The following is an 18934-nucleotide window of genomic DNA, read 5'->3' as shown; positions in this document are numbered from 1 at the left end:
TGTCCTCGCCCACACTCAAAAAAGCCTATAAAAAAGGTACCAGGGGCATTTCATGGGGCCCCCTACTGACCCCGGGCAGTACCCGAGTGGTCAGTCCGCCCCTTCTACCAGCATGTCTTTGGAGTGTTGGAGGAAACTGGAGTACCCGGAGGAAACCTACATAGGCACAGGGCAGGGGCGGAATGACAACTCATGGGGTCCCCGGGCAATAGGGGATCATGTGTCCTTGCCCACACTCAAAAAAGCCTATGAAAAAGGAACCAGGGGCATCTCATGGGGCCCCTACTGACCCCAGGCCCTCGGGCAGTGCCCGAGTTTCCAAATGGTTAGTCTGCTCCTGGCACAGGGAGAACATGCAAACTCCAGGCAGGAGGTGCCGTGGCTGGGATTCAAACCAATGACCCTAGTACTGCCAGGTGGAAGTGCTAACAATTTAGCCACTGTTCTGCCATAAGAAACATAATAAAATAATAAACATATGAAACATAATAAAATAAGAAGAATTTAAAAAAATAAACAGAAGAAACAATGAAATAAAGATAATAAAAAATAAAATAATACATTTATGAAACATAATACAAATGATAATAAAAAAATAAACATAAGAAACATAATAATACAATAAACTTCATAAAATAAAAATATAAAAAAATGATGAAATAATAAACTTAAACAAAATGTACCCAATAAAATATTATTAGTAATAAACATGAGAAGAATAACGAACCTGGTAAAATAAATAAATAAATGAAACACTAAATAAACACTTAAATTGCTATAAAGAATATAATCATAAACAAAACGTAACTATAAATATAATAAACCTAAACAATGAATAAACGTAATATTAACCCTAATAAATCTAAAATAATTAAAAAATAGTAAATGAACAAAACATAATATTTGACAATATTATAACAAACAGTATAAAATCCTGCTAGCTTGCAAGACAGAAGAAAATCCCATGCAGCCAAGCCTTAGCCAGCAAGCAGAGCTCTGGAATCCAGCTCCAGCATCTCCACAAACACTTCATGATGGGATCCAGCAAACATTTATTTATGTTGAGTTAATTTCCGCTTTTCTTGTTGCTTCTAAATTTAGAGGAAAGAATTTTGTCAGAATTGGATACTTTGTAGCAGAAGGAAGGAATTTGACACCATAACAGGAGGAGGGGCTGAGGAGGCAGGCTGGGCGTGGTAGAGGAGAATATTTGCATATCCTCCCGGCACTGGCCAGTCAGGGATCACAGAGGCGTGGTTATGGTGATAGCCTGCGTTCTAAGGAGCATGCGTGGATGAAGTGGTAACAAAGCGAAGGCTGAGTGTCTGCATTGGTATTATCCGCTGGAAGCAGAGATCGGGGAGTGTGTGCTGCAGGGAAGGAGGACCGGTGTGCGGAGCTCGGGGCTGGGGGACCTGTGACAGCTCGCAGTGAGTAGAGTGCTGCTGGGGGGACACGGGGTGATGGTGGGGGATGGAGCACTCAATGAATGAGTCACTCGGGGGCATTTAATCTGGATTTACAGGAGAGGAGAGTGGGCGGGTGCTGGATGTGTACAGAGGAACCTGAGAAGGAGGATGTGGGGAGAGGTCTCCAGAGATCCTGGTACTGCAGGTGGAGGAGGAGGAGGATGGATCATCTTATGTCACTGACAGCCTTCAATGGAGACAGACCTCAGGGTGACCACTGCACAGCCACATCCATTGTATGGGAAGACTGGGGTCACCCTGTGTGTGCGCAATGTATGGGAAGACTGGGATCACCCTGTGTGTGTGCGCAATGTATGGGAAGACTGGGGTCACCCTGTGTGTGTGCGCAATGTATGGGAAGACTGGGGTCACCCTGTGTGTGTGCGCAATGTATGGGAAGACTGGGATCACCCTGTGTGTGTGCGCTGTATGGGAAGATTGGATCATCCTGTGTGTGTGCGCAATGTATGGGAAGACTGGGATCACCCTGTGTGTGTGCGCAATGTATGGGAAGACTGGGATCACCCTGTGTGTGCGCAATGTATGGGAAGACTGGGATCACCCTGTGTGTGCGCAATGTATGGGAAGACTGGGATCACCCTGTGTGTGCGCAATGTATGGGAAGACTGGGATCACCCTGTGTGTGTGCGCAATGTATGGGAAGACTGGGATCACCCTGTGTGTGCGCGCTGTATGGGAAGGCTGGGATCACCCTGTGTGTGTGCGCAATGTATGGGAAGACTGGGATCACCCTGTGTGTGTGCGCTGTATGGGAAGGCTGGGATCACCCTGTGTGTGTGTGCGCTGTATGGGAAGGCTGGGATCACCCTGTGTGTGTGCAATGTATGGGAAGACTGGGATCACCCTGTGTGTGTGCAATGTATGGGAAGACTGGGATCACCCTGTGTGTGTGCAATGTATGGGAAGACTGGGATCACCCTGTGTGTGTGCAATGTATGGGAAGACTGGGATCCCTCCTGGCTAATCATCCTGTATGTACAACATCTACATGTATTCAGAGATCCATCCAGACTGGTCGCCTTGTATGTGCAAAATCTACACACATAGGTACCTGTATTCCTCCAGACTCATCACCCTGTGTGTGCCATATCTATATATACAGGGATCTCTCCAGTCTCTCCAGACTGCCACTGATCACCCTGTGTGTGCAATATCTATATATACAGGGATCTCTCCAGACTGCCACTGATCACCCTGTGTGTGCAATATCTAGATCTGTATACAAGGATCCATCCAGACTGTCACTGATCACCCTGTGTGTGCAATATCTAGATCTGTATACAAGGATCCATCCAGACTGTCACTGATCACCCTGGGTGTGCAATATCTATGAATCAGGATCTCTCCAGACTGATCACCCTGGGTTTGCAATATCTATACATATACAGGGATCTCTCCAGACTATCACTGATCACCCTGTGTGTGCCATATCTATTTATGCATAGGGATCTCTCCAAACAGATCATCCTATGTGTGCAATATCTATGCATATACAGAGATCCCTTTAGATTACCACTGATCACCCTGTGTGTAATACATAAATATATATATAAATAAGGATCTCTCATGACTGGCCCTGGTCAACGTGTGTGTTCAATATCCATGTGTACAAGGCATGCTCTAGGCTGGCACTGATCACCCTGTGTGTGACATATCTATCTGTATACAGGGATCTCTCCAGACTTCCACTGATCATCCTGCGTGTGCAATATCTATATATACAGGGATCTCTCTAGACTGCCACTGATCATCCTGCGTGTGCAATATATATATGTTCTGGGATCTCAAGACAGGCAATGGCTACCCTGTGTGTGCATTGCAATATCTCTACATATCTATATATAGGGGATCCCTCCAGACAGCTACACTGTGCGATCTTTCAAGACTGTCATTGATCAGTTTGTGTGTGCAGTGCAATATCTATCTATCTATCTATCTATCTATCTATCTATCTATCTATCTATCTATCTATCTATCTATCTATCTATCTATCTATCTATCTATCTATCTATCTCACAGAGGTATTGGTGTCAGTCTTCAGCAATCCCTGTATTTCACAGACAGTGTATATTACCTCCTATAGATAGTATACTCTGCAGTGTGTATCTATATATGAATTTTTATATATACATACTGTACATATATGAGAATTTGTATATAAAGATCTATTGTTTCTGCTTGGATCATACACCTTTTTTTTTTTTTTAATTCACACATGCATTGTGTATGCATGTGTGAATGTATACATAGTGGTGTATGTGCATGTGTGAACGCTGCCTTGGGTCTATGTACATAAAGGTGTGAATGATCACCTCCTATACAGCATAGTGTGCATAGTCAGGCATAGATCATATACACAATATGTGTGGCCCCATAAAAGAGCTGGTAGCCAAGCGTGCATTGGTAGACATCTTGGGGATGAGAGGGAGGTCGGTTGTTCCATGTTTGGTTCTGGGAATTTTTGGCATCGTTTTAAGCCACAGAAAAGACTCTTGTGCAGTTTGGTGTAAACCGCTGTTGTATACTCATCCTGTTGGGGTATCACATGTGTGCGTACCGTGTTTTCTGTAACCCAGAGATGTGATGTTTGGCTTTGCACGTACAGCTCAAGGGTTGAACTACATGAGCAATTTTAATCTCTCACTAATGAGCGATTTAGACTCTTCCTGCCAAACAGCTCAGTGGTAACAGTAAATGTGCTGCAGATGGGGTGACAGCCAACAAGTGGTTAAATGACTCCAAGGCATGGACGTTTAAATCCCCCGTGTCATAGAACCGCTGTGTACCAACTCATGTACTGGTGTGTTCACCCTCACTTGTATTAACCAATTTCAATGTCGGCATACCGTTTAAGAGTTTTAGCACATATTTACAAGCATCCATGAAACCCATAAATGTATAAGTCTTGGTGAGGTACATGTAACTGTAGTCTTTTACTCCTTTTTTCTGGTGGTAGTGTATACCACCACATCCTTCAGGCCTGTGTGCCTTTACCAGTGTACTACAATGGCCTTCAGGCCTGTGTGCCTTTACCAGTGTAACACCTTGGCCCTCAGTCCTGTGTGTCTTTACCAGTGTAACACCATGACCTTCAGTCCTGTGTGCCTTTACCAGTGTACCACCATGGCCCTCAGTCCTGTATACCTCTACCAGTGTATACCACCATGGCCCTCAGTCTTGTGTGCCTCTACCAGTGTATACCACCATGGCCCTCAGTCTTGTGTGACTCTACCAGTGTATACCACCATGGCCCTCAGTCTTGTGTGCCTCTACCAGTGTATACCACCATGGCCCTCAGTCTTGTGTGCCTCTACCAGTGTATACCACCATGGCCCTCAGTCTTGTGTGCCTTTACCAATGTATACCACCATGGCCCTCAGTCTTGTGTGCCTCTACCAGTGTATACCACTATGGCCCTCAGTCTTGTGTGCCTCTACCAGTGTATACCACCATGGCCCTCAGTCTTGTGTGCCTTTACCAATGTATACCACCATGGCCCTCAGTCTTGTGTGCCTCTACCAGTGTATACCACCATGGCCCTCAGTCATGTGTGCCTCTAGTGGTGTATACCACCATGGCCTTCAGTACTGTGTATCTCTACCAGTATATACTATCGCAGTCTTCAAAACTGTATGATTCGGCCTGTGTATACCACCACAGCCTTTAGTTCTGCGTGCTTCTGCTATTGTATATCACCACAGTCTTCAGTGATCTCTGCCTCTGCCAGTGTACACTACACAGTCCTTAAGTCCCATGTTCCTCTGCCAATGTATGCCACCACAGCCTTCAGTCCTGTGAACTAGTGTATACTACCAAAGCTTTCAGTCTTCCATACCTCTGCCAGTGGTATCACCATGGTCTTCAGTCCTGTATGTCTCTGCCAATGTACATGACCACAGCCTTCTACCCTGTGTGCCTCTGCCGGGGTATACTACCACAGGCATTAATCCTGTTTGCCATTGCCAGTATTTACCACCACAGCCTTCTGTCCTGTGTCCTTTTCTGGTGTAACCACAATAGCCTTCTGTCCAATATCCTCTACTGGGTAACCGCCACAGCCTTGCCTCCTGTGTCCTCTACTGGGGTAACCACTGTCCTCTACAGGGGTAACCACCACAGCCTTCCCTCCTGTGTTCTCTACCAGGGTAACCACTGTCCTCTACTGGGGTAACCACTGTCTTCTACAGGGGTAACCACCACAGCCTTCCCTCCTGTGTCCTCTACCGGGGTAACCACTGTCCTCTACAGGGGTAACCATCACAGCCTTCCCTCCTGTGTCCTCTACAGGGGTAACCATCACAGCCTTCCCTCCTGTGTCCTCTACCGGGGTAACCACTGTCCTCTACAGGGGTAACCATCACAGCCTTCCCTCCTGTGTCCTCTACCGGGGTAACCACTGTCCTCTACAGGGGTAACCATCACAGCCTTCCCTCCTGTGTCCTCTACCGGGGTAACCACTGTCCTCTACAGGGGTAACCATCACAACCTTCCCTCCTGTGTCCTCTACCGGGGTAACCACTGTCCTCTACACGGGTAATCATCACAGCCTTCCCTCCTGTATCCTCTACCGGGGTAACCACTATCCTCTACAGGGGTAACCACCACAGCCTTCCCTCCTGTGTCCTCTACCGGGGTAACCACTGTCCTCTACAGGGGTAACCATCACAACCTTCCCTCCTGTGTCCTCTACCGGGGTAACCACTATCCTCTACAGGGGTAACCATCACAACCTTCCCTTCTGTGTCCTCCACCGGGGTAACCATCACAGCCTTTCATCCTGTGTCCTCTACTGGTGTAGAATCACAGCTTTCTGTCCAGTGTTCTCTACGGGGAAACCACCACAGTCTTCAGTCCTGTCTCTTCCACCAGTGTAAACACCACAGCCTTCCGTCCAGTGTCCTCTACTGGTGTAGATCACCACAGTCTCAGTGCTGTGTCCCTTTGCCAGTTCACACCACCATAGCCTTTAATCTTTTGTGCCTTTGCCAGTTAATGTATACACAGCTTTCAGTCCTTTAGGTCCATGGCAGAATACCTATCCATACAGACCTCGTACCTCTGCCAGTGTACGCAAGCAGATCTCTACTTATTTATTTATTTCAGGTACTTATATAGCGCCATCAATTTACGCAGCGCTTTACATATATATTGTACATTCACATCAGTCCTTAACCCTCAAGGGGTGTACAATCTAAGGTACTTGCAGCACATCTTCAGTACATGCCTTGATACAGTGTGCCTGCTCCATTGTACATGAGCACATCTATTCTCGTATGGAACCCCTATGCCAGGATACCTAAGGACAGTACACCTTCCAGACCGCTCTAAATTCACCTTGTAGTACCTAGTGGCATAGACATGAATAACATCCCTTCATATACAGATGACTGGATAACGATGACCAGATCTGGGTCTGGGGTGAAGGAGTGCCAGGATCTGCTTCTGTCTGTGATCAGCTCGTATGATGAATCTCAGCCAGACACAACACGTGTGTATCATACATTATCTGTCTGCACCAGAAGAGACATTAAGCAGCAACAGGCCTGTTCTAATCTGTGTATTACACCTGAGGGTGTCCAGTGAAAACTGTGTATTACCTCCTTGTGTTGTCAGGGGCATGTTACACTGATGCTTCATGCTAGCGGCCCTCTCACTCTCTCCTTGTGGCCCTCAGCCAGCTGCAGAATTTAAACTGAATGAGGTTCAAGTATTTTCCACAAATCATTATGGTTCTGCCTTCATTATTTTACAGTTCATGGAATAAAATCAGGCCTGAAATATAGTAAGGTAGAGTAAGCTAGTCTACAAAGACGATCGCTGACCATTCCAAAATGACTACAAAAAAATTCCCGTTAATTGCCGCGCTGATCCTTCCAGTAGTGCGTTGGTCATTTTTCAGCTGGCAGTATGTGCCGCCCTAGGTGGAAGTAAGTCTGTCTCCTTTAGAATCATCAGCCCTGGATTGCATTTATAGGAAAGACAGGCATTGTATATCCTAAGGCGGAACTAGGGGGGTGGGGGGGTGCAGAGGAAGTCCTGAATGCAGGACCTGTGAGGTCAGGGGCCCAAGAATCCCTGCTATTCCCTTTTATATATCCCTGTGCTCGTTTTTTTTTTTCTGTACAGAGCAAGGCATGTTTCTTCCAGCCTGTTCTTCATTCTGTTATCTCTTGTAGACAAGATGAAAAAAATGATACCCTGATGTAATAAAAATGAGTAGATGAAGGATAACGATACCAATTAACATTTTTTTTTTTTTGCCCGGAATGGCGTGTTCAAGTTCAAAAAATTTACACCAGATTTTTTTGTCATTTATTTATTTCAAGCTCTTATATAGGGCGTCAATTTACACAGCGCTTTATTTATGTATTATACATTCACATCAGTCTCTGCCCCCATGGAACTTACAATCTAAGGTCCCTATTCATGCATACACTTTCTAGGGCCAATTTCGACAGGAGTTGATTAGCCTACCAGCATGTCTTTGGAGTGTGGGAGGAAACTGGAGTACCCAAAGGAAACCAACGCAGGCACAAGGAAAACATACAAACTCTAGGCAAGTAGTGCCAGGGTTGGGATTCGAACTGACAATCCTAGTGTTTCTAATTATATCAGTGTTTCCTTTTATTGAGACCAGGGCCCAGTAAATTCTTCCATGCCCCAACCGTAAAAAGTTTATAGTTGCACAATAAAAATTTAGAAATACAAAATGTTTTAATATACTGGAAGGCTCTGGATGGGGCTGGATGTCGCTGCAAACAGATGGGGGTTCTGATTGAGGTTAGGGGACACTGCAGCAGACTTGGTGGTCCGGTAAGGAATGAGATTTCTGAATCTGAAGGGAACTGAGGGCAGCTGACCTTAGAGTCTCTTCAGGTGGCTGGGTGCTTTGCACAGGCACTGTGGGAGACTGGCAGGGACATAGTGGTGCTGTGGGACACTGTTGAAGGATGAGAGCACTATGGGGGGGCTGTAGACTCTGCAGAAAGCTAGTGAGCACTGAAAGTGGCTGGGAGTCGCTGTGGGATGCTGCACAGCACAGTGAGAGGTTGAGGGAGCACTGTGGGGGGCTGAGTGCTCTCATGGGGACCTTGGGGTCATGTAGGAGATTGAGGGGTAGTGTGGTTCATTGTATAAAAGTAGGGGCCACCAGCGGAACTGGGAGGCAATGTGGGAGTTCAGAACCACTGTTCTATATGTGTATGTAAAGTGAAATAAATACAGGAGTTTGTACTTATTTATGGCCTGTATTTTTCTTGTTATTGTGTACAAAATATGTGATCACTTTAGATTCCTATTTTATCTATTTATTTTAGCTAGCTTGTGAACAAAAGAGGTAATTTAACGAAGATCTAAGCCAATCACTAATATCTTTTATCAGTTTTAACAGATCAATATTATCGTAAATGTTGCTATAAATCTTTTTAAACCTACAACTTTTATTAGAGTAATACATTGTTGCCAACTGTCCCGGTTTTCTGGGACAGTCCCACATCTAGGTGCTCTGTCCTGATGATGCTGTGTCGCTGAAGTTTCTGATGATGCTCCCTATAGGTGAAACGCGTTGAGGTGGATTTTCTGGATGCAGATGGCACTTCTGGTTACGTTAAATCCTTTTCATGGAACGCACACTGGTTCTGGTCACTTGGAACACTGGCGGTAGCAACAGCTGTGATTCCTGCTGGGCTTACTGGGTGCCAGTGGGCATCATACTATGTGAGGGTACTTTTGGATCGTAACACTGAGGGGGTTATTTGCTAAAACTAGAGAGTGCAAAATCTGGTGCAGTTCTGCATAGAAACCAATCAGCTTCCAGGTTTTATTGTTAAAGCTTAATTGAACAAGCTGAAGTTAGAAGCTGATTGGCTACCATGTACAGATGCACCAGATTTTGAGTGCTTCAGTTTTAATAAATCTCCCCCTGTTGTTTTTGGAGTGAAGTGAAACATTTGTTGAAGTACTGGAGCACAGGCTGCTTTTCTTTCTGGAACACTTATATGTGGACTCTGCACATTGATATTATATTTCTGCACTAAAGTGGCATATAATTGTATATCCTGTATTATTTGAGTTGTATCATTTCCTACACATTTCTTCACTAAAGGGAAGACAGATGGTTTATTAAATTGGAACTACGCTGCATCCGAGCACCACAAATCAAAAATGTTTTAAATAAATTTTCAGGCCTCATACACCTTGGGCTTTAGCTGTATAAAGTCATGTTGAAACTTTCGTTTGTTTTTTTTTAAAATTCATTTTTGCATTAGTGTTTAGTCGCGTTTTTGTTTAGCACAAAAAAAACATTTTTGGCTAAAAAACCACCAGTTTGGTGTGTTTTACCTCGTTAATCAGGGTTAGAGTGTTTTTACAGCTAAAATGCTCCTCTTAAAACCCACTAGTTTTGTTTTTTTTTGTTTTTTTTTCCAGCCAGAAAACGCCCCTTGCCAATGTATCCCACCACAGCCTTCAGTCCTGTGAACTAGTGTATACTACCAAAGCTTTCCGTCCTCCATACCTCTGCCAGTGGTATCACCATGGTCTTCAGTCCTATATGTCTCTACCAATGTACATGACCACAGCCTTTAGCCCTGTGTGCCTCTGCCGGGTATACCACCACAGCCTTCCATCCTGTGTCCTCTATCAGTGTAAATGCCACAGCCTTCTGTCCAAAGTCCGCTACGGGGTAATGACAACAGCCTTCCCTCCTGTGTCCTCTACAGGGGTAACCACTGTGCTCTATGGGGGTAACCACCACAGCCTTCTGTCCTGTGTCTTCTACCGGGGTAACAGCTACAGCTTCCCATCCTGTGTCCTCTCCTGGTGTGACCACCACAGTCTTCTGTCCTGTGTCCTCTCCTGGTGTGACCACCACAGTCTTCTGTCCTGTGTCTTCTACTGGGCTAACAGCCACAGCCTTCCGTCCTGTGTCCTCTACCAGCGTAACCATCACAGCCTTCCGTCCTGTGTCCTCTACCAGCGTGACCACCACAGTCTTCTGTCCTGTGTCCTCTCCTGGTGTGACCACCACAGTCTTCTGTCCTGTGTCTTCTACTGGGCTAACAGCCACAGCCTTCCGTCCTGTGTCCTCTACCAGCGTAACCATCACAGCCTTCCGTCCTGTGTCCTCTACCAGCGTAACCATCACAGCCTTCCGTCCTGTGTCCTCTACCGGCGTAACCATCACAGCCTTCCGTCCTGTGTCCTCTACCGGCGTAACCATCACAGCCTTCCGTCCTGTGTCCTCTACCAGCGTAACCATCACAGCCTTCCGTCCTGTGTCCTCTACCGGCGTAACCATCACAGCCTTCCGTCCTGTGTCCTCTACCAGCGTAACCATCACAGCCTTCCGTCCTGTGTCCTCTACCGGCGTAACCATCACAGCCTTCCGTCCTGTGTCCTCTACCGGCGTAACCATCACAGCCTTCCGTCCTGTGTCCTCTACCGGCGTAACCATTACGGCGTTCTGTCATTGTGTCCTCTATTGGTGTATATCACCACAGTCTCAGTCCTGTGTCCCTTTTGCCAGTTCACACCACCACAGCCTTTAATCTTTTGTGCCTCTGCCAGTGTCCTCTACTAGTGTAACCATCACAGCCTTCCATTCTGTGTCCTCTACCGGCATAACCAACACAGCCTTCCGTCCTGTGTCCTTTAGCGGCGTAATATCACAGCCTTCCATCCTGTGTCATCTACCGGCGTAACCATCACAGCCTCCTGTCCAGTGTCCTCTACCGATGTAACCATCACAGCCTTCCGTCCTGTGTCCTCTACCGGCGTAACCATCACAGCCCTCTGTCCTGTGTCCTTTACCGGCGTAACATCACAGCCTTCCATCCTGTGTCCTCTACTGGCGTAACCATCACAGCCTTCCGTCCTGTGTCCTCTACCGGCGTAACCACTGTCCTCTACAGGGGTAACCATCACAACCTTCCCTCCTGTGTCCTCTACTGGGGTAACCACTGTCCTCTACAGGGGTAACCATCACAACTTTCCCTTCTTTGTCCTCTACCGGGGTAACCACTGTCCTCTACAGGGGTAACCATCACAACCTTCCCTTCTGTGTCCTCTACCGGGGTAACCATCACAGCCTTTCATCCAGTGTCCGCTACTGGCGTAACCATCACAGCCTTCCGTCCTGTGTCCTCTACCGGCGTAACCATCACAGCCTTCTGTCCTGTGTCCTCTACTGGCGTAACCATCACAGCCTTCCGTTTAGTGTCCTCTACTGGTGTATATCACAACAGTCTCAGTCCTGTGTCCCTTTGCCAGTTCACACCACCACAGCCTTTAATCTTTTGTTCCTCTGCCAGTTAATGTATACACAGCTTTCAGTCCTTTAGATCCATGGCAGAATACCTATCCATACAGACCTCGTACATCTGCCAGTGTACACAAGCAGATCTCTAGAAATAGTTAATGTTGGTTGAGAGAGTGAAGTTACACTTTAAGCTGTCACATTGGTTTCTGTGTTAACCCATTAGCACTGCTTACCTACATTTAGTTTTTATTTTTTACTATATGTGCATATAAGTGGGAAGCGCAGTAAGAACAGCAACTGGGATATAATAATACACTGGTACATAGCAAAGGTGAACAGTGGCTAAATGGTTAGCACTTCCACCTGGCAGTAATAGGGTCATTTTGGTTCGAATCCCAACCGTGGCATCATCTGCCTGGAGTTTGCATGTTCTCCCTGTGCCTCTGTGGGTTTTCTCCAGCTACTCCGGTTTCCTCCCATACTCCAAAGACCTACTGGTGGGTTAATTTGATCCTGTCTAAATTGTCCCTAGTATGTGTTTGTATAAATGTATGTTAGGGACCTTTTTAGATTGTACGCCCCTTGAGGGTTAGGGACTGATGTGAATGTACAATATATATGTAAAGTGCTGTGTAAATTGAAGGGTGCTATACAAGTACCTGAAATAAATAAATGACCATCTATAGCTTACAACAAGAAGTGCTGTTGTTAATAGGATCTCCAGGTAGGAAGATTTGCAAGAGATTCACAAAAAATGATTTGCATATAAAACTCTATACAAAGCGTGATACCAAGCATACTTGGTTGTTTTCTCTATGTACATCCTCAAGGACTGGCCTCCTTATTCCTTCTTGTTGGGTCACAGGCTTGGAAAAAGCTTGTATTATTATTATTATTATTATTAGTATTTATATAGCGCCAAAGGGTTTGCTCAGCACTGTACATTATAGTGGGGGACAGTACATGAGACAATACAGTAACAATACAATACACGAGGGGTTCGAGGGCCCTGCACTTTTGAGCTTACAATCTAGGGTGTATCAGATGTCCCATCAATCGATGTTCATGTACTTATTCCAGGACAGCAACTCGCTACGCTACATAGTGAAGTAGGGATACATTCAGGGCTGTGGATAAGGGGGTATCACCAGTCCTCCTGTATGGGGCCCAGGCCAGCAGGGGGGCCCAGACAACTAGGTGCATCGGATGTGGGCAGGAAGGGTGTTTAGCACAGCATGGAGGGCAATTACTGGAACCGATCCCCTGTATGGCTCTCTCTACAGCAGCTGACAGCCAGCGGGAGGGAGAGGAGAAGAAGCCAGCTTTAAGCTGTGCCCCATATGTTTCCCCCTGCTGCCCAAGCCCCCCTGTGTGCCCCCCCCACCTACAGTGCTGCTGGCTTCCCTCCTCTCCTTCCCACTGCCAGCTGCAGGCATACAATAGGATCCTTCCGGATGGAGAGTGGGAGAGGTGTCCGGTAAATATGTTACATTTGCCAGCCCTTTCCTTTCCCAAATGAACACAATGAGTGATCAGTACCGATCACTCACTGTGTTCATTCGTAACTGAAGCATAGTAAACAGAGTTTTTTTTTCTGGTTTTTTTTCTGGGGGGGGGGGAGGTTGGCTGTATGGGGCCCCGTGGTTTCTAACAGCAGCCCTGGATACATTAGCCTATAGCTTGCTTCTATGTGGCTCTACTGGTTAATTCCTTGTGTCCTGTCACAAATAATATAATTCCCTTTCAGATACAATGGTTTTTCACAATATTGGAAGACTTCTTCAGTGAAAGCTGAATTTTAGCTGGGGCAATTTTTACATTGTTTCAGCCTATACCAATTTAAGTATGTACAGTATGTGTCTTACCTGTGGAAGCTAGAAATTCCTGTAATATGCACTGCTACTACAGTGATCTCCACTAGCTTCCAGGTGCCGAGTTGAGCAGCCGCCATGATGCTTAGGAGTTCGCTTTCTTGGTATGAGCACCGATTAGAGAACACGTTGCATTTTCTCAATAAATACAAAGTGTTCTCTGAATGGATGTGGTGGAGAGGAGACGTCATGTTCTCTACCTCGTTCAATTAGAGAACACTTTGCTTTTAATGAGAAAAGGTAACATGGCCTCTGAATGGCACCCGTTCCAAGCAGATGACCTCCTGTATCCACTAAGCAAGAGAGCCATTCGGCATGGAACCCAGAGGCTAGTGGAAATCACTTTAATTGCAGTGCCCACTACTGTGATTTCCATCCTTCACAAAGATCCCACAGGTTGGGTCCAAGGTTGACCCATGTAACTATGTAAAAATAGTCCAAACTACACCTCAGCTTTAAATAGATTTTGGAGGCTGAGATGTGCTCTTTTGTAGAAACTTATTGACAAACCTCTTATTCGCCTCAAAATTTTACAGCTGACAACTCCAGTTTTAAGAATATTCTCGTGTCAGTAGAAGCATGTTTCCCTTGGCTTCCATAAAAATGCCAGCTGGCTCTTGGATCTAACAGAATGCCTCTGTAAATCTATCCACTACTACACATCAAAGAATATATTATATGCTTGAATGTGACTTGTTCCTGCGAAACAAAAACCAACCTGAGAACCACTTTTATTAGACTAGGTATTCTATTGCAAGACTGGGGTGGGTGGTGTCATAAATAAAGTACATTTGTTTTGTGGTGGTCTGTTCTTTACCCTTGAAGAATGGCGTTAGCTGTGCTTTATGCCCATAGAACAGGGATGACCGTAATTGTATTCCTGTAGAGACTGTGCTTTATGATTGTAGAATCCGGGACAATCTTACAATATGCTCGTAGAACCCGGAACAAGCTTGTTTTGTATCCATAGAACCTGGAACATGCTTTCTTTATGCCCATAGAACCCAGGACAAGCTTGTTTTGTGCTTGTAGGATTCAGGACAAACTTGCTTTGTTCCCCTAGAACCCAGGAAAAGCTTGCTTTGTGCTCGTAGGACACGGGACAAACTTGCTTTGTGCTCGTAGGACCCAGGAAAAGCTTGCTTTGTGCCCGTGGGACCCGGGACAAACTTGCTTTGTGCCTGTAGGACCCGGGACAAACTTGCTTTGTGCCCGTCGGACCCTGGGACAAACTTGCTTTGTGCCCGTCGGACCCGGGACAAACTTGCTTTACGCCCGTAGACCCGGGACAAACTTTTTTTGTGCCCGTAGGACCCAGGACAAACTTTCTTTGTGCCCGTAGGACCTGGGACAAGCTTGCTTTGTGCCCGTCGGTCCCAACAGTCAAACTGTCAGGCTCCGCCCAACGGGATCTCTAGTGGTCCACAGCACGGGGTTTCCCAGGACGCGGAGTCTAAGTCCCAGTCTGCCTCTTCACCAGGGCCCCTGATGGTGGGGATGGACTTGGTGCAAGACTGAGACCAGGTCGCGCCCCTGGGCACCTCCGGCGGTGGTAGAGGGGTCCCGCTGGGGGTATGTGCCCGGGATGAGCCTGCTGCGAAGGGGATGCCAGATCCCGATCCGAGCGGGATGGATGGGTGACAGCTAGGAGCGAGCAAGGTCAGACTAGCCGGGTCGGTATCGTGCGGGCAGCGTGGTACAGGGGGAGTAAGCGGAGAATGGTCGGGGTCACAAGCCAGGATCAGCAGGTAGCGGGCAGCACGGTACAGGGGGTCAGGCAGGAGGATGGTCAGGGACGAGCCGGGGTCAGAGCAGGAGAGGGTCAGCATAAGTCAGAACAGGCAGAGTTTGGCAACTAGGAAGCGTACTTACAGAATCAGGAACAAGACCTTGCGGCAACCTGGAGATGCACAGGGCAGCTTTAAATAGAGCGCCCTGCTCTCCCATTGGTGCGGCCGCGATCGCTACTGCGCATGCGCGGCCGCCGCCGCGATCGTCGGCCGGGACAGATCGGCCGTCTGCGCATGCGCGCACCGCCGAGGACCCGGGATCCCTGACACAAACTTTATGCATGCAGAACTTGGGGCAGCAATGTTTTATGCTTATAGAACCTAGGACGATCGAGCACTATAGAAAGAAAACAAACAGAGGTCACACCGGCCTAGTGCATTACCGTAAAAAACATTTATTGAAGTAATAAAAATAGGTATCACACTCACAAATGAAATAAATGTCAAAGGCACATCATAAAGAACAGCACTGTCCAATCCACACTATGTGCCCATCGGCAATGGGAACCCTGGACTTCCAACAGGCTAATGTGTTTCGAGGACTTCAGAGCCAACCAAGCAGGAAGAGGCAAGTCCTCAAAATGCATTAGCCTGTTGGAAGTCCAGGGTTACCATTGTGGATGGCCACGTAGTGTGGATTGGACAGTGCTGTTCTTTATGATGTGCCTTTGACATTTATGTCATTTGTAAGTGTGATACCTATTTTTATTACTTCAATAAATGTTTTTTACGGTAATGCACTAGGCCTGTGCGTCCTCTGTTTGTTTTCTTTAAATCCAGTGCATTTGGACCTGGTACATTGAGGGCAGCAAGAAGTGCACATTTCCAGGACATCCGAGATGTAGTCCTAGCCGATGCTGAGTCCAACCCAGGGGCGGACTGACCATTTGGAAACTCGGCACTGCCCGAGGGCCCGGGGTCAGTAGTGGGCCCTATGAGATGCCCTTGGTACCTTTTTTTTTTTTCATAGGCTTTTTTGAGTTTGGGCAAGGACGCAGGGGCCCCATGATCCCTATTGCCCGGGGGCCCCATGAGTTGTCAGTCTGCCCCTGGTCCAACCCCATGCGTAGGAGTATTTGGGTTTGCTGTTGATCGAGCACTATAACCTGTACATACTGGTAGACCTAATTTTTCAACCCATTGATAGGGCAGCACTGTGTATTACACCTGAAAATGAGTGGATTGCATTAGTGCTGTACTAACAATATAACTTTAGAATCTCTTCTTGTTTTTGGATGTAGGCACCAGTTGAAAAGCATTGAAGCCAGTTTGCTTCTGTAATTTGCGGATGTTATTCAGTCATTATGTAGGTACGATTCTTATGTTTTCATTATAAACTATGTGGTACATAGGTACAATTTTTATGTTCTCATCGCCACCATTGCTGGTACTTGCAGAGTGATGTAGTTTTTAGAAACTGATTTTAGATTAATAGTGGCCATACATGGAGCTATTTTATATACAATCGTATTTTTCTTCTCCTGGACAGTAAATTGAAAGGTTGTTCGGGATACATTTCATGATCCTATTGATCTGTCTACTTTGCTGCAATCGGATTTTCCATCCAGACCGACCAATAACATTTAGATTAAATCAGTCGGCTTTGCCCAAAACAGATCAATGGTTGGTAGGTAGGTTTCTTTTTCCATAGATTCCATCATACTGTCAATTTTGTGAAAGATTGTTCGATCAGATTGGATTAGGCCCACTTACAGTGCATCTAAACCCGTCACTAACATCCCATATAAGCTTTAAAGCCAGATTGATTCTTTAGTTTTTATCTGCTAAATATATTCCAGGTGTGTCAAAACAAAATCTAAGCAAATTCTTACAGTTTGCTTACTTTAGAAAGCAGCCACAACATGAGTAGAAAGGCCTGTCCTTTTGCCAGCTTGTTGCAGAGAAGGACTCTGTGTGGAAGCAGGGGTCTCTCTGCAGAGGTTTGACCATTGGTGTACTCCAGGGGGGCCCATTCAACCTTCCTGTAACATTAGGTTTAGCGGGGGGGGAGAGGGGCAGTTATAGTATCAGATCCCCTGTATGGCTTGGCCTTCAGCTGTTGCATACAGGTTCCTCTCTGTTGCCTCTGCACTGCTTCTGTGTCCATGCCTGCTGCACGATTTTCCCCCCACCTGCAGCTCTGCCAGCTTCCCCCTCTCCCGCCGGGTGCTGCAGGAAATCTTTTCAGGTAGGAGAGCGTGGAAGGGGCCAGTAAATATGTAATGTACCGGCCCCTTCCTTTTCTTAATGAGCACAGTGAGTGATTGGTACCAATCACTCACTGTGTTCATAACTGAAGCATAATAAACATTTTACTATGCTTCAGTTTATGAATGAATAGGAAGGCTGTGAGGCTGAGGCTGGAGAAAGAGAAAATGGGAAATGTTTTCCTTAGTCCCTTTCTCTGTCTGAAATATGAGACGTTGGGGTCTATTTAGACCCCTGAAATTTCCCCAAAGCCCCCCAGGAAATATTGTGAAAAAATTGTAAAATAATAAAAAACTTGCAACAATAAAAAAAAAAAGTTAAATAAAAATATAAAAAATTGAAAAAAAATTCAAGGGTTCATTCACATGGGTTCGCTGTCCTATTTTGACAGGTGTGAAGGGTGTAGGTGAGTGGCCCTGAATGCACACTCTCGGTTTGGGGCTGTACACATGCACCCACATGCCTGTCAAATTAGGACCGGCGGTGGCGGTACTACAAGGGTCACAAAGGTCGCAGTTGTGACCAGGTCCTGGCGTTCCACTGCCGTGGGAAGGGGGACCCAAGATGGTAGGAAGGGGGCACACTGCAGAACATGTGAAAAGGGTTCTGTTGCAGGACCATAATAAAGGGCCCCATGATGGGAATAAAGAGCTCAGGCTCAGAGGGAAGGGCCCTGGCAGGGGTGTCATGGGGGGCCCTTCATGGTTTGTTGCACCGGAGCCTGAAGGTTCTAGTTGCGCCCCTGGGTCTGACACACCCCCTGTGGCAGTACCGACACAAATTAATCAGGCGAGCCACTGTGAGGACGCTGGTATGTAAGGGAGCAATTATGGAGACCGTGTATGTAGACATGAAATGGCTGAAATAGGCTGGAGGAGATCAGCAGCAATAAGATGCAAAATAGGATGGAAAAAAGGTAAAAATGGTATTTTAAGAATAAAAAAAAATGGCAACTTTTATACACAGTACTTTATTACATGAAATGTCATCTAGTTAAAAATGAACTTCAATCTTATCTGGGTAAAATGACACTACCTCTCACTAACCACTGTCCCTGAAAGATAATAAAAAGAAATAATGAAGTTCAGAGTTGTCCTCCTTTACAGCTGACGTCCTCGTGGCACACTTCTCCCACGCCGCCATCTTGGAACTCTTCAATGTATTCACAGTGAGTTCTAGGTGAAACCCTGATTCCTGGGATGTGTGACGTGGAAATCCTAGGTGGTGGCTCTAGGTCATCCTCACCTAAGGGAGGAAGCAGCCTTCCCCACCAGCAGAATACAATGATCATTGCTGGTGGCTATAGCAAAAGCAGTG

The 18934-nt window shown here is 46.3% G+C and overlaps 1 protein-coding gene across 1 annotated transcript in view; it reads left to right on the top strand.

Annotated features, from left to right (window-relative positions):
- The first annotated feature begins 1288 nt into the window (after window positions 1-1288).
- NUMBL (NUMB like endocytic adaptor protein) overlaps window positions 1289-18934 on the top strand; it is a 129387-nt gene continuing 111741 nt past the window's right edge. Inside the window, exon 1 of the mRNA XM_089654182.1 lies at window positions 1289-1430. The gene's annotated coding sequence lies outside the window, so the exon portion shown is untranslated. The remainder of the gene's footprint in view (window positions 1431-18934) is intronic.

Source organism: Staurois parvus, unplaced genomic scaffold (assembly GCF_062004578.1).
Source record: "Staurois parvus isolate SC_StPar_1 unplaced genomic scaffold, SC_StPar_1.0 ptg000746l, whole genome shotgun sequence".
NCBI classification, from domain to species: domain Eukaryota; kingdom Metazoa; phylum Chordata; class Amphibia; order Anura; family Ranidae; genus Staurois; species Staurois parvus.
Note: the sequence above shows the minus strand (reverse complement) of the source record. Positions and strands in the feature narration are given on the sequence as shown.